This window comes from Apteryx mantelli, chromosome 1 (assembly GCF_036417845.1).
Source record: "Apteryx mantelli isolate bAptMan1 chromosome 1, bAptMan1.hap1, whole genome shotgun sequence".
Lineage (NCBI taxonomy): Eukaryota > Metazoa > Chordata > Aves > Apterygiformes > Apterygidae > Apteryx > Apteryx mantelli.
In genome coordinates, this window is record NC_089978.1 from 27,544,555 (window position 1) to 27,556,335 (window position 11,781).

Here is an 11,781-nt window from a genome sequence, read left to right on the forward strand (position 1 = left end):
ACACAACAGCAAAATCAGGTGGTTAACTTTCTTATGCACTTTGTATTTTTCAGAATTTGTATAAACTAGGATTTAAGCCACTGTGAATACATGTGGGGAAATATAAATTATATGCCACAATGCACATCTTTTGTAAATTTGTACCCCCATCTGATACAATGCCTAGCTACTCAGAGCTCTACTTAGACTCATCCAGCTCCTGTTAGCCAAACCAGATGAAGATAAATCCTCCTTAGAGCAGGAATTCTCAAACTTTTAACATGCAAGTCATTAACTGCAGGATGTAAGACAATATGAACGATTTCTTGCAGAGAAGTTGTAAAAAGGAATAGCAGAAACGATACCTCCTCAATAGGCGGATATGCAATAACAGCCCTGTTTCGCCTGAGGCTACATATCTCATCCTGGTACTTAGGAAGCAAATGAGAAGAAAAGCATTACCCATTTTGTGGGAGCTCCAGCCTGCGATGAGGTGCAGTGCTATGATGTAGTGCACTGGGAATATTACTTATTGACCAAAGTGGGGCATGGGATAAAATTGTTGATCAACATTGGTTTAGGGGATAAGCCTCATGATATATCAGTAGAATTCCATAAACTCGTCAATTTCAGTGATTTTTTTCTTAGGGTTTTTGACGTTTTAGGGCCACAGTAGACTTTTCTACAATAACATATTTTTAAGACAATGTGAAGGAAAATTTCAATAGCCTATGAAACCTAATCCTTTGAAATTATTTGACAGTCATAAATTATAATTATCTTGTATCTACACTACAGTATATTTATTGAAATTTCCATAATCAGCGAGGTATCTATTCATATCAACAGACTTTACTTTGATTTTTCTAGCTATTCAAAGTTGAGCTCCCTTTAATGCCTCATTCCCAAAAGGCATAGGTTCAGTGTTCACTCTGCTTCAACTCTAACAAGTGCTTCTTCCACAAATGTGAGCAGTGAATATACTTCCATCACTCATCCTCTTCAAGGACCCTATTGTTTCCTCTTCAAGATTTTTCTTTTATTTTTTCCAAATGAATGATTTTGAATAGCCATTTTCATTTCCATTGAAGCTTGTCCATTATTTAAGTAAGTAGCTTCAGGAAATATTCTCATTGTCATTATTATTAAAAATATCCAGAAACATGGTTCCAACCCATACGAAAATCTCAGGGGTGAATGATAAAGTATTGTTCTGTCTTCAGTAGTCAGCAAAGTACAAGCTCACTTGAAAAGGGGGAGTTCAAAAGTTCAGCGTGATCTCAAAAGTTATTAAGCTCACTTTCCACTAGGGAGAGACAATGAGTGATAAATGGTTATACTAGGGTATCAGATTTATTAATACTTATTATGGTTCCTGAATCCATTTTAAATTATATATGAATAAATTGCACTGCTGTGACTGGGCAAATCGCTCAAGATGGTGACCAGTTAAATATGAACAGATGGGAATAGTCTTAAATCAACCAACTGGTGTCCTTAAAAGATGCACATGCGTGTACATCAGGGACTTGGAATCAGTATGTGCAGTGGGAAAATGCTGCAGACTGATCCAAAATAAAAATCAGTAACACGGATCATGAAAACTGGCAAATGGCACTGCACATTTCCCCTGGCTGTATCCGACCTTTTTTTTTTTTTCTCCTTTTCTCTGGCTATGTGGTGAAATGAGAGATACACATGCGGTAATACTTGGAGGTTTCTTCAAACCCTGCCAGAAATCATAGACTCCATTGAAACAAGAAGCTAGAAGGGGACCTCAGAAGGTCATTGACTTCATTCCCCGGCTCCAAGGCAAGGTCAAATACAGTTTCTGGACTATCCCTGACAGATGCTTCTCTCATTGGACCTGTTCTAAAAAATCTCCAGTGACAGGAATTCCATAACTTTCACAGACAACTGAATCCACTGCTCAAATGTCTTCACAGTTAGGAATTTTTTGTAATATCTACTCTAAATGTCTTTTTTTATAAATTAAGCCAATTGCCTCTTGTCTTGCTGATCACTGCCATGGAACACAGTTGATTACTGTCCTCTTTATAACAGTCTTAAATATATTTAAATGATTATAATGTCCTGACTCAATCTTCTCTTTTCTAGACTAAACATTTTATTCAACTTTTCCTGTAAAGTTTTCTAGACTACTTGTCACTTTTGTTCAACTCCTGGAGATCCTTTCTTCTTTATCTATAACATTTTTAAATGGTGGTTTCCAAAATGGGACATAATACTGTCATTGAATCTCTACCATTTGGTCAGGAGAGCTTAATAATTATTTAGCATGTTAATAATTGCCTGTATGTTAATAATTACCTAGCAATAAGCCTTGAGATTTCAGAATGAGACTTCTCTTTTGTGACAGTATTGCAAATGCTGACTCATCTTATGCGCCCCCCCCACCCCGAGCCTTGCCTACAGTGCTGCCAGCTAACTAGTAACTCTGTTTTTCTTCATTTTGCATTTATGAATTTATTTTTTTTTTTTCTTCCTGGAGAACTTTTCAATTGTCTTTATTAAACTTCATTATATTGATTTCAGATTAGACCTCTAATTTATCGAGTTCTTTCTTAATTCTGCTTCTGACCTGTCAAGTGATTGTAGCACTCTTCAACTTGCTATCATCTGCAATTTTATGGGACTACCCCTCTATTTCATCATCCAGTTTATTAATAATGATGTTGAATATTAATGGAGAAAGACTTTTGTAGGGTCTTCTAATTTGTTAGGGCCTTCCATTTTGAAAGCAAATTCTTGATAAATACTATTCAACAGTATTTTCTAAATTTGCGCGTGAAAATGTCACAGGGATTGTGCCAAAAGCTTTACTAATGGCAAGAGGTACCATACCTGTTCCTTATGTCCTCTCCGGTAGGCCCTGTTACCCCCCTGAAAGAGGCACTTAGATTGATGCGACTGCTCTTGACAAATCCATGTGAGCTATTTTCCATCCTTTTAAGCATCCTTTAGGTGCTTTCAATCTGATAGCTCAATAATTTGTTCCAACAGCTTTCCAAGTAACCAAGTTAGGCTAACTGGCCTATGGCTACCCTTCGCAAAGGTTGAGACCGTATTTGGTTTTGGTCCTCTGGTGAACAAGTTAGGGAAAAGTACTTCAAGGCTCTTTTTTGAGGTCAGAAAAGAATGGGAACTCTATCAATTAGATTTCTGACAAAACGCAGGGTTTTGGAGAGGGGAACTGTGGTACTAATTACAGTCATGCTATTGCTTTCATGTGCTGACAGTCCCTGTGAACTGTATTTTCTTTCTCCATGTTGACACAGAAAAATAGGAGCCATCTGCATTCAAGTAAGGCTAGCATTCCAGGGGAAGCATTTATATTCCTGTTAATATTTTTGGTTGGTTGTCCTAGCAGTATAGACAGTTTCTGGAGGCAGAGACTGGCGGAAAATCAAATGATTTCCTGATCTCAAGGGAGGTGAAGCAAGACAAATGCAAGAAGCATGATGGGTTTATTCCTTAGGCAGTGAAATAGGCCAAATTCAGAAGACAGATATTTGGTTACAACCCTTACAACCCTTGTCCCAAATTTCCTGAGAGTCACTTTTGATAGTCCCACAATCTGACTATCTGAAGGTGTCTAAATATTTCCATCCTTTACTTCACTTTCTATCTGTAAAATGAAAGCAGTGCAACTCCATTTCTTACATGGTTTATCCCTAAATAACTTATTATAAAGAGATCTAGTTGCTTTCTGACTTATCTGTGCTATGTTTAATACAATGGAGCCCTGATACCTGAGGACGCTATGCACTGCTGGAATATAAAAATAATAATATGAATGTCAATACTGAGCCCAAGGGGAGGAAATTGTTCCTGTTCTCCTCAGATGATTGTACAAGAAATCCAGACTAGGCTAGCTGGTGCATGTACAGAACTAAATTGTCAGAGGGGTGCCAAGCATGATTATACTGTCGAAAAGAAGTATATAGAGGGAGTATGCATGGGAAAAACAAATACAAAGAGACATGGGAGCAGTGTGAGAAAGGACACACTATGACATATAGAGGACAGCGAGCAAGCAAGTGAGAGACAGAGCAAAACTGAATCCTAGCAGGTAAATCAGCCACGGAAGACAGGGGCACGCTGGGCTCCGGTCTCTGCTTTGGCAATTTTATTGCTTGTCTCTTAGCTGAAGGTTATTTACTAGAGGAGCCGTTCTTGTGAGCAGGGCTAGGCTGGCAGGTCTGCTGCTCCCAGGTGGGTGCCCGATGTCCTCCTGCAGGACCAGGTACCTCCTCGGTTGCTTTTGCGTGGGGCGAATCTTGGCTGCTTCGCTGCCAGAGGCTTTGCTGTGAAGGGAACAGGAGCGGAGTGTGCTCCTGTTATGCACATGCACAGCAGCCAGCAGGTACCCCTGGGAAAGTGGGAAAGGTGAAGTCCTTGGATGGCAAAAGAAGACTAAACCCAATTTCTCCTCCTTTCTTGGTTAGCACTCTAAATAGTAAAGGTGGACTTCAGCTCCAGAGTATAGACCCCAAAGTGGAGGTGTTTACATGTGCGGTGGGTATCTGAGCTCCCATAACATTCAGCTGGGATGTAAGTGCAATTCAGTTGCCTAAGCACAGGTGTCCATTGCCATTTGAGATACCCTCAGCTATCTGAGGTGTTCACATTGGGCTGGCAGATAGGACTCCAAGCACAGAGGAAACTCACACCTGAGGAGCTACAAACCTCCAGAGTGGCAGTTGGAGGGCTAGGACATCTCAAATAGTTTAGATACCCGCTTCACATTTTTAAGCATCCCAATTGATCAACAATCTAACTCCCAAACTCTAATGCTGTGTATGAGGTTGGGGAAGTGATTATATTCACCCTTCAAAGGATATGGGTAGATAAATGCAGAGGTTTAGCACTGCTCTTGCTCTTAACTCCCACCTAGGAAGCAGTGCTCAAAAAAGGGTGCCTCTGAGTAGGTGCAAAAATATAGCTCTAGGCACTTGAGGAGTTACAAACCAAAAATAAATGCATGCAAGGATTTATGGTACTTCCAGAATTAGGAGAGAATTAAGCAAAGGGATCTGGTGCCAGGGCTGTGCATTGGGCTCGGAGTGTGTGATGGAAATGTCCTTGCTCCTGCTCCTGCTAAGCTGCAGGTGACAACATCTTCTGGGCTGGCATGCAAAGATTTCCATCCACTCAGCCTGGGGGATAACCAGAAGAGAAACAGTTAATTCCCTCCTTGAAAAAAATACTCAACACAGGCGTCTGCATGCTGGGATTGCAAAAGAAGCCAGACAGGAGGGAGAATGACTGAATTCAGCTGTTGTAAATTACCGTAAGAAAAAAAGAAAAGAAAGAAAAAAACCCCGTATACTTATTCATTAAGGATTTCTTCCCTAGCTTCTGGGCTCATTGAAAACTAGGCATTATCAGGAGTCAGTTAGGTAGGAGGAAGTTTCCTTGGACTTAATTTTTTAGCCCTGGATATAGGAAGAATGTTTGCTCTCATTTATCTCAGCCTAGGCCCTGGCTTATTCTAGATTTAGCCAATCTATTGCCAATCTGGAGAGCAAATACTGCATATTTGATCTGAATATTTGCCCAGATCCCAAGGAATTTTTGTGACCTGATAAAATCATTTACTTTTTTACTGAAAATGAGGTATTAATCTATAGTAAAAGCTGTAGAAGACTAAGACAGCGCTACCCGTTAGGTACTTTTTTAGATACAATTTTATCTAATGCAGTACCTAACAGACGACCTTGATAAAAAAAGCCAGGTTATGACATGTTAGTTGCAGTCTGGCTGCTGAAGTACAGTCAAGAACTACACAATAAACAGGCTGTTTAGCCTGGAAAAGTGATGAGTTGGAACTTGGTAGAAATTAAGCATACAGAAGTGACATAGGGCAGTAATATTTATCTGAATTTAAGATAAGAACAAACTTACTTTCCATTATAACCCCGAAAAAAAAAAGTTTTTAGATAGCGTGTAGCTAACTTAGGAAACTCATTTCCATAATATATCACCATGTTCAATATTTGTAACACTGAAAACAAAAATTAGAAGTTAATTTGAACTAGAACAGTAATGACAGTTGAAACAAACCTCTCTTCCCATATAGACACAGCTATATAAATCTGTATTATATTTCAAGAGTGGGGAGGGAGATCCAGCTAGTGTTAATTGGTGGAGGTTGACAAACTTTTTAGTGAGGAGATTATGGTATTAATTGTACACCGAATTTTAATACAAAATCCTTGGTCATTGCCAGAGACAACATATTTATGAGATGAAAAGATATTATGATCTAGTATTCCATTTCCATGTGTCTGTTAGTGCACTAACCTGATAGTTCTGGACAATCTGGCTCTTGCTCTCACTTAAGTCATAGATGATGATTGATTAGTGGTCACTTCAGCCTATTTTTAGAAAGATCTAACAAAAGAAAAATCCCCTACATCTCTGGGCAGAACTGACATTTATGCATTCACTATATGCTTTTATCCTGTGAATTTATTATAAAAAACAAATTTAAACAAAAAACCAAAACATTCAAAACTGGCAGACTGGTTAGAATTGAGATGTACTGGAGACTTTCTTCAACATGAAGCATGTTACATGCCAGTACTACTGCTCTTCTAATATGCTATGCATGCAATTCATTCAAAATGAGATTCTAGTAATGTATTTTTCTGATAGAAACAAAACACAGATTTGAGATGTTTCTCACAAAATAACGACTTTTGAGAGAAAAGTATTTTATACAGTTGAAATTTTATAGAAAGTCAGTGCCTAGAATTGGTAGCAATTGCAAAGATTTAATTGGGATTAGTGTTGTTTTATCTTACAGAAATCCATTAGGTCTTGTCTGAAGCAAGAAATTTGTATATTTTTAGAGGGAAAATTGCATTATGCATTTTTGCTCCAAGTTCTCCCTTAATCAAAAACTGATGTTAGTCCCAGGATCCTTAAACTAAGCAATTTCCTCCATATTTTATTACTGTATGTGCTACTATTCTTTCATTTAGCCTCAACATGGCTTGCAAGTCATGGAAATAATATTATCTTCATTTTTTCATACAGGGGATTTTTCAAAAACAGAATTAAATCTCAGAGAAAATAAGTGGTTTGCCCAATCTGCCACTGGAAGGCCATGACAGGGTCAAGAATCAATCCTGAACTTTTTGCTATGTAGGATCAGAGAATGTAACAAATCCATGAAAATGTGACCATTAGTAGTATGAATGAGTGATGTGAAATTACTAAGGCAATGACATTGCAGACCAGCATACTTTTTCAGTTTTGGACTTAGCACTGGTTATTTACAAGTGGGTATTTCAATTTACACAGGTAGAAATCATATTACTCTGAGAAGAGGAGGGAAATTAGATTGGGTACACCTCATGGTATGTTGGGTAGCTGTTTAAATTGTGGTTATATATATTCTTTGGGCTTACTGTGCTTAACTCTGATCTATGACTAGTATTTTTCCTGTGAGCTCTTTCTTGGGCTTGGCTGTAAAGAATGGTATCTTCCCCCGATATCTACAGGGGTACCTGCAATACTGGCTTCTTTGTTGGTGGTGGTGGTGGGTTTTTTTAGCCTGCGGAATGAAATAGTTGTTCACACCAAGATTTAAATGATCAAGAGGCAGCTGAGTAACACCTTGCTGAGATGAATTCAAATCTCACAAAGCTATTCTTCTTGCTTTCAACCAGCTTGTGCAGTCGTGTTGGTTTGAATGAGTCACGGGTATGCTTTTTTTACAGCTGTGACAACTAGAGACTTATTTTTCACAAAGTTTTTTTGGTCAAAAGAAGTAATTAGATCATTTAGTCTGATCTGCCCTTACTGTGCATCGACTATAAAACTCCCCCGTCCCATTATGTGGCTGCACTAGTCCTGGTTGATAATTAAGTCTGAGAGTCTAAGGACTGTAACCTTGACCTCCAAAGTGGATAAAGGAGATAAGGGATATGGACATTGTGGCTCATGCAGTACATAACCAAATTACATTGTTTCCTGTCTTATCACAGTCATAGACCTCCACATGAATCATTAAAACTACCTTAAAAATGAAAAAAAAAAAGTTTAACAAAACTGTCAAATTCATATCAATGTCAGTTCCACACTGCTTATTTGGTGATTTGTTTTATTAATTGGTCATGGAAGTTTATGTAGCTCTACCTGAGAATGCCAATCCTTTTATGCTTTAACTCACTCATTTCTTTTCAAAGAGCAACCAGAGAAGAGAATATGCATGCGCTGATGGCTTTTACCCTTTGTGTTGCACCCTTCTGATTAGCGCACTTTCCCAGGAAGTGAGAGATCTAGGTCATTTTTACAATCTGGCCCTACTTCTCTTGTGAGATTGCCATAGTCTCCAGCTATAGGCGAGCTCTGTAAAGATGTAAATCCTCCTTTGAAAGGCTGTACCACTTGCTCAGCCAAGAACACGGTGTTGATGAGACCAGAAAGTGAGCAAGAGGCCAGCTATGACTCTAACCAGGTTGTAGTGGCCATCACTCAGGAGATACAAATGCCCATTTAGTTTCTTTGCTCCCAGGGCTGCTTATGCATTTGGCACCTGATAAAAAAACAGCAATGATCCCAGAAGTAGTGGTTACAGCTACTGCTGTGTGCTTCGCCTGCTCAGAGCACCCACAGTGCCTGGTTTCTCATGGAGCAAGGCAGCACCCTGCTGAGTTTTTGGATCCTACTGGGGCTTGGTCCAAAGTCATGTGCCAGCCTGCCCGTGCTTGTGTGCTTACACTCATTCCTCATAGCAGAACTGGCGGCAACCGGGAACTTGCAGGTCCAGCAGGGAAGGATCAAATACATTAGGTGCCTGCAGAGGCAAGCAGTAGTTTTCTTTGAACCACAACTTCAAACACAGCTGTCCAAAGTCTTGTTTTAAGTAGAGGCAATATCCACAAGGATCCCTGGTGTTGTAACAGTTCCTGGCAGAATTTTTACGCATGCAAAAGAGTAAAGGCACTTTACACAAAAAGCTCCTTAAGTAAAACAAGAAAGGTTTCATAATCAGATGGCTTTTCTGTGGATTGCCCAACAAGATTTCAGCATCCCACAAGTGCTAACTCCCTTTGCAGAGATTACGCAAAGGTCCAGCCTTTGGGCCTTCGCCTTGTTGTGCTGTTAGAGCGTTTACTATAGCTGGAATGAAAAGCAGCTGGTTCTTCATGTCTCCTCAAGAGCATGCTAATAACAAGGGTACCTCCTTCTGTAACCAAACTCCCTAGCCAGTTAGATTGCTTGTACTGTACTAATTTGTATGAACATGGCGATCTAAAATATAAAGCTTTCACTAATTAATTCAATCTCTGTTGTTCTTAACTTGCTCCATCTTTTAATTTGCTTAGCAAAATTGTACTTAAGGATAAGCTAAGTATTAAATATAATTTTGCACTAAGACTTAGCTTGAAAATGTGCTTCTTTTGGGTGTATATTTGCTTACTTATCCATGTTAGTAATCTGAAAAACACACAACAGGCTTATTTCATGCAGGTTATGAACATGGCAGGCACCAGTAACAGCAGTAGGACATTACAAATCTCAGCTTTGCTTTTAGATGAATATCCAAATTCCTCACAAGATGTTCTTTTCAGCTGCAGTTTAGATTAAATATACATAATTTATTGTAAAATATCTGTATTGCACTAAGCGTTCTACTGACAATCTTTAATAGATTATATCACCCCATAATACATTAAGTCATTCAACATGTTATAATTCCAAATTATTAGTCAAGCATAGTTTTGTGTTCTTTGGGGTCTTTTTTTCTTTCTTTCTTTCTTTTTTTTTTTTTTCCAGCCAGGGAGTGTGGCTAATAGGAAAACAAAGTGAAAATGACATCTCTTTAATAATATTTTCTATGCATTCTTCACACATCTGATGTGAGTTGACCGACACATCTAAATATGCTGTAAGTGAGGATGACCATATGGTCATGCCACATAAACTAAGGAGAATCCAGACTCCAGTAACAAGCAGAGGATCTGTGAGTCCAGTTTTCTAGAAGCTTAGAAAATATATCCCTGTTACTACAGGGAAAGAGAGCCATTCAGCTCATCCTTTTACACCAGCACCTTACAAAAACCTTAATCCAAATAATAGCTGTAATATGGTAACATAAAAATACATCTAATACCTTCTAGCTAACTTGCAAGAAAACACCACTTTATGACTTACCACTGTCCAGAGTGCTACAGTGACGCAGTTACTGAATCCCATGCTTTTTCAAGCCATTTGGGTCCAAACACTATTTTTAGCTCTTGACACTAAGGCACACACCCTGCAGCTCGAACCACTTGCCTGTCATCCTCTGGATGGGAGTGTGACACAGACAACCTAGAACCTGAAATTCCATTTCTTTCTGAAATGCGATCATCTCCAAGGCCTCCTGCCAGTACCTGGATGGATGTATTTTTACATGGCAGCAGAATCAGAAGAAAATCACATATCCTCTCTGCTAGCTGAAGAAATTACTAACCCGGTCTGTGCCAGCTCCTCACCACCACCTTTCCATTAGAGACTACTACACACTCAGATCTGGAGTTGAGCTACTCACACGACTGCTCTCTAACTCATTTTGGTCCAAGTGGGGTCGGCAGTCCAGATAGCTGATTTTTGTGACCTATCCTCATTTTGACTGAAATGATTTCATGAGCAGGTCTGAGGAAACAGTAGCTGACGGCAGGGGCCACCAATAAACAGCTGAGACAGTGCAGAGAAAGGGAAATTATGATTTCCTTAGCTCAGCCAGCCAGAAATGGGCATAATCAAGCACTAACACTGCAGAAGTAATCAAATCTGAAATGCCCCGTCACCAAGTTGGTGGTTTCTCACCTCTCCAGGCCAAGGCAGCTGTCAGGAGCACAGCTCAACAGGCATACCTTTTGGCAAGCTTAGACATGTGGCCAAAATGCAGATCATAATTTGTCACTGTCACAGTCACAATCACAGCAGACTGTATTCTGGCTGAATGCAGCCTTCTTTCTTGTTTATTGCAATAACGAAAGAAAAAAAACCTGAACAGTATGAAAATGAATAAAGGGAGATTGAGAAATTCATATTTTGGATGTAAAATGAGAGAGAACTGTATTAATTTGAACTTTGTCTTCATGCAAGTCGAAATGAGGTTTGTAGGTACTGATAATTCAAGACGTGAGGGGATTAGTCCTGGAAAAGGAATTTGAATTAAATCATAGTAATCATCCAAAATAGGACATAGAGGAAGGTTTAAATGTACATTTAATTATTCAAACTTCATGGATTATATAGCAAAATTAACATGTAATCACATTCAAAGGCTATGCTTTGGGTTAGCAAATTAAGTTATATTTGAAGTAGTGATAAATAGATTACAGTTCTACTGACAGAGAAAATTATAACATGCAGTAGTTCTGCTCTTTGATAGTCCCTTTTAATATGGGAGAGGGATGGGAACTTGTCCACACCTGAATAAGCTGAGTCCCATGTGGAATATCAGCCACAGAGGTGGCTCTTCTTTGACCTTCCCCTTAGTGCCTGTGCAAAGCCCCTCCAGGAGGCAGTTCAGAGCATCTCCAGTTGGGCTCCCATTCTGAATTGTCCCTGGGAGAGACCTTTCCACTAATTACAGAAGGAGCCTTAAGAGATTAGACCCTCACAGCTAAACACAGGCTTTATCAATAACCTTCCTAATTTCCTTTTGCTTTTTCTGACTACTGATTCTGTCTTACTGTCCAGAGTGTTCAAACACATTCACACATCTCACTGTGCTCTCAGAGATGCAGATGTTTCACAAGAGATATGATGTAT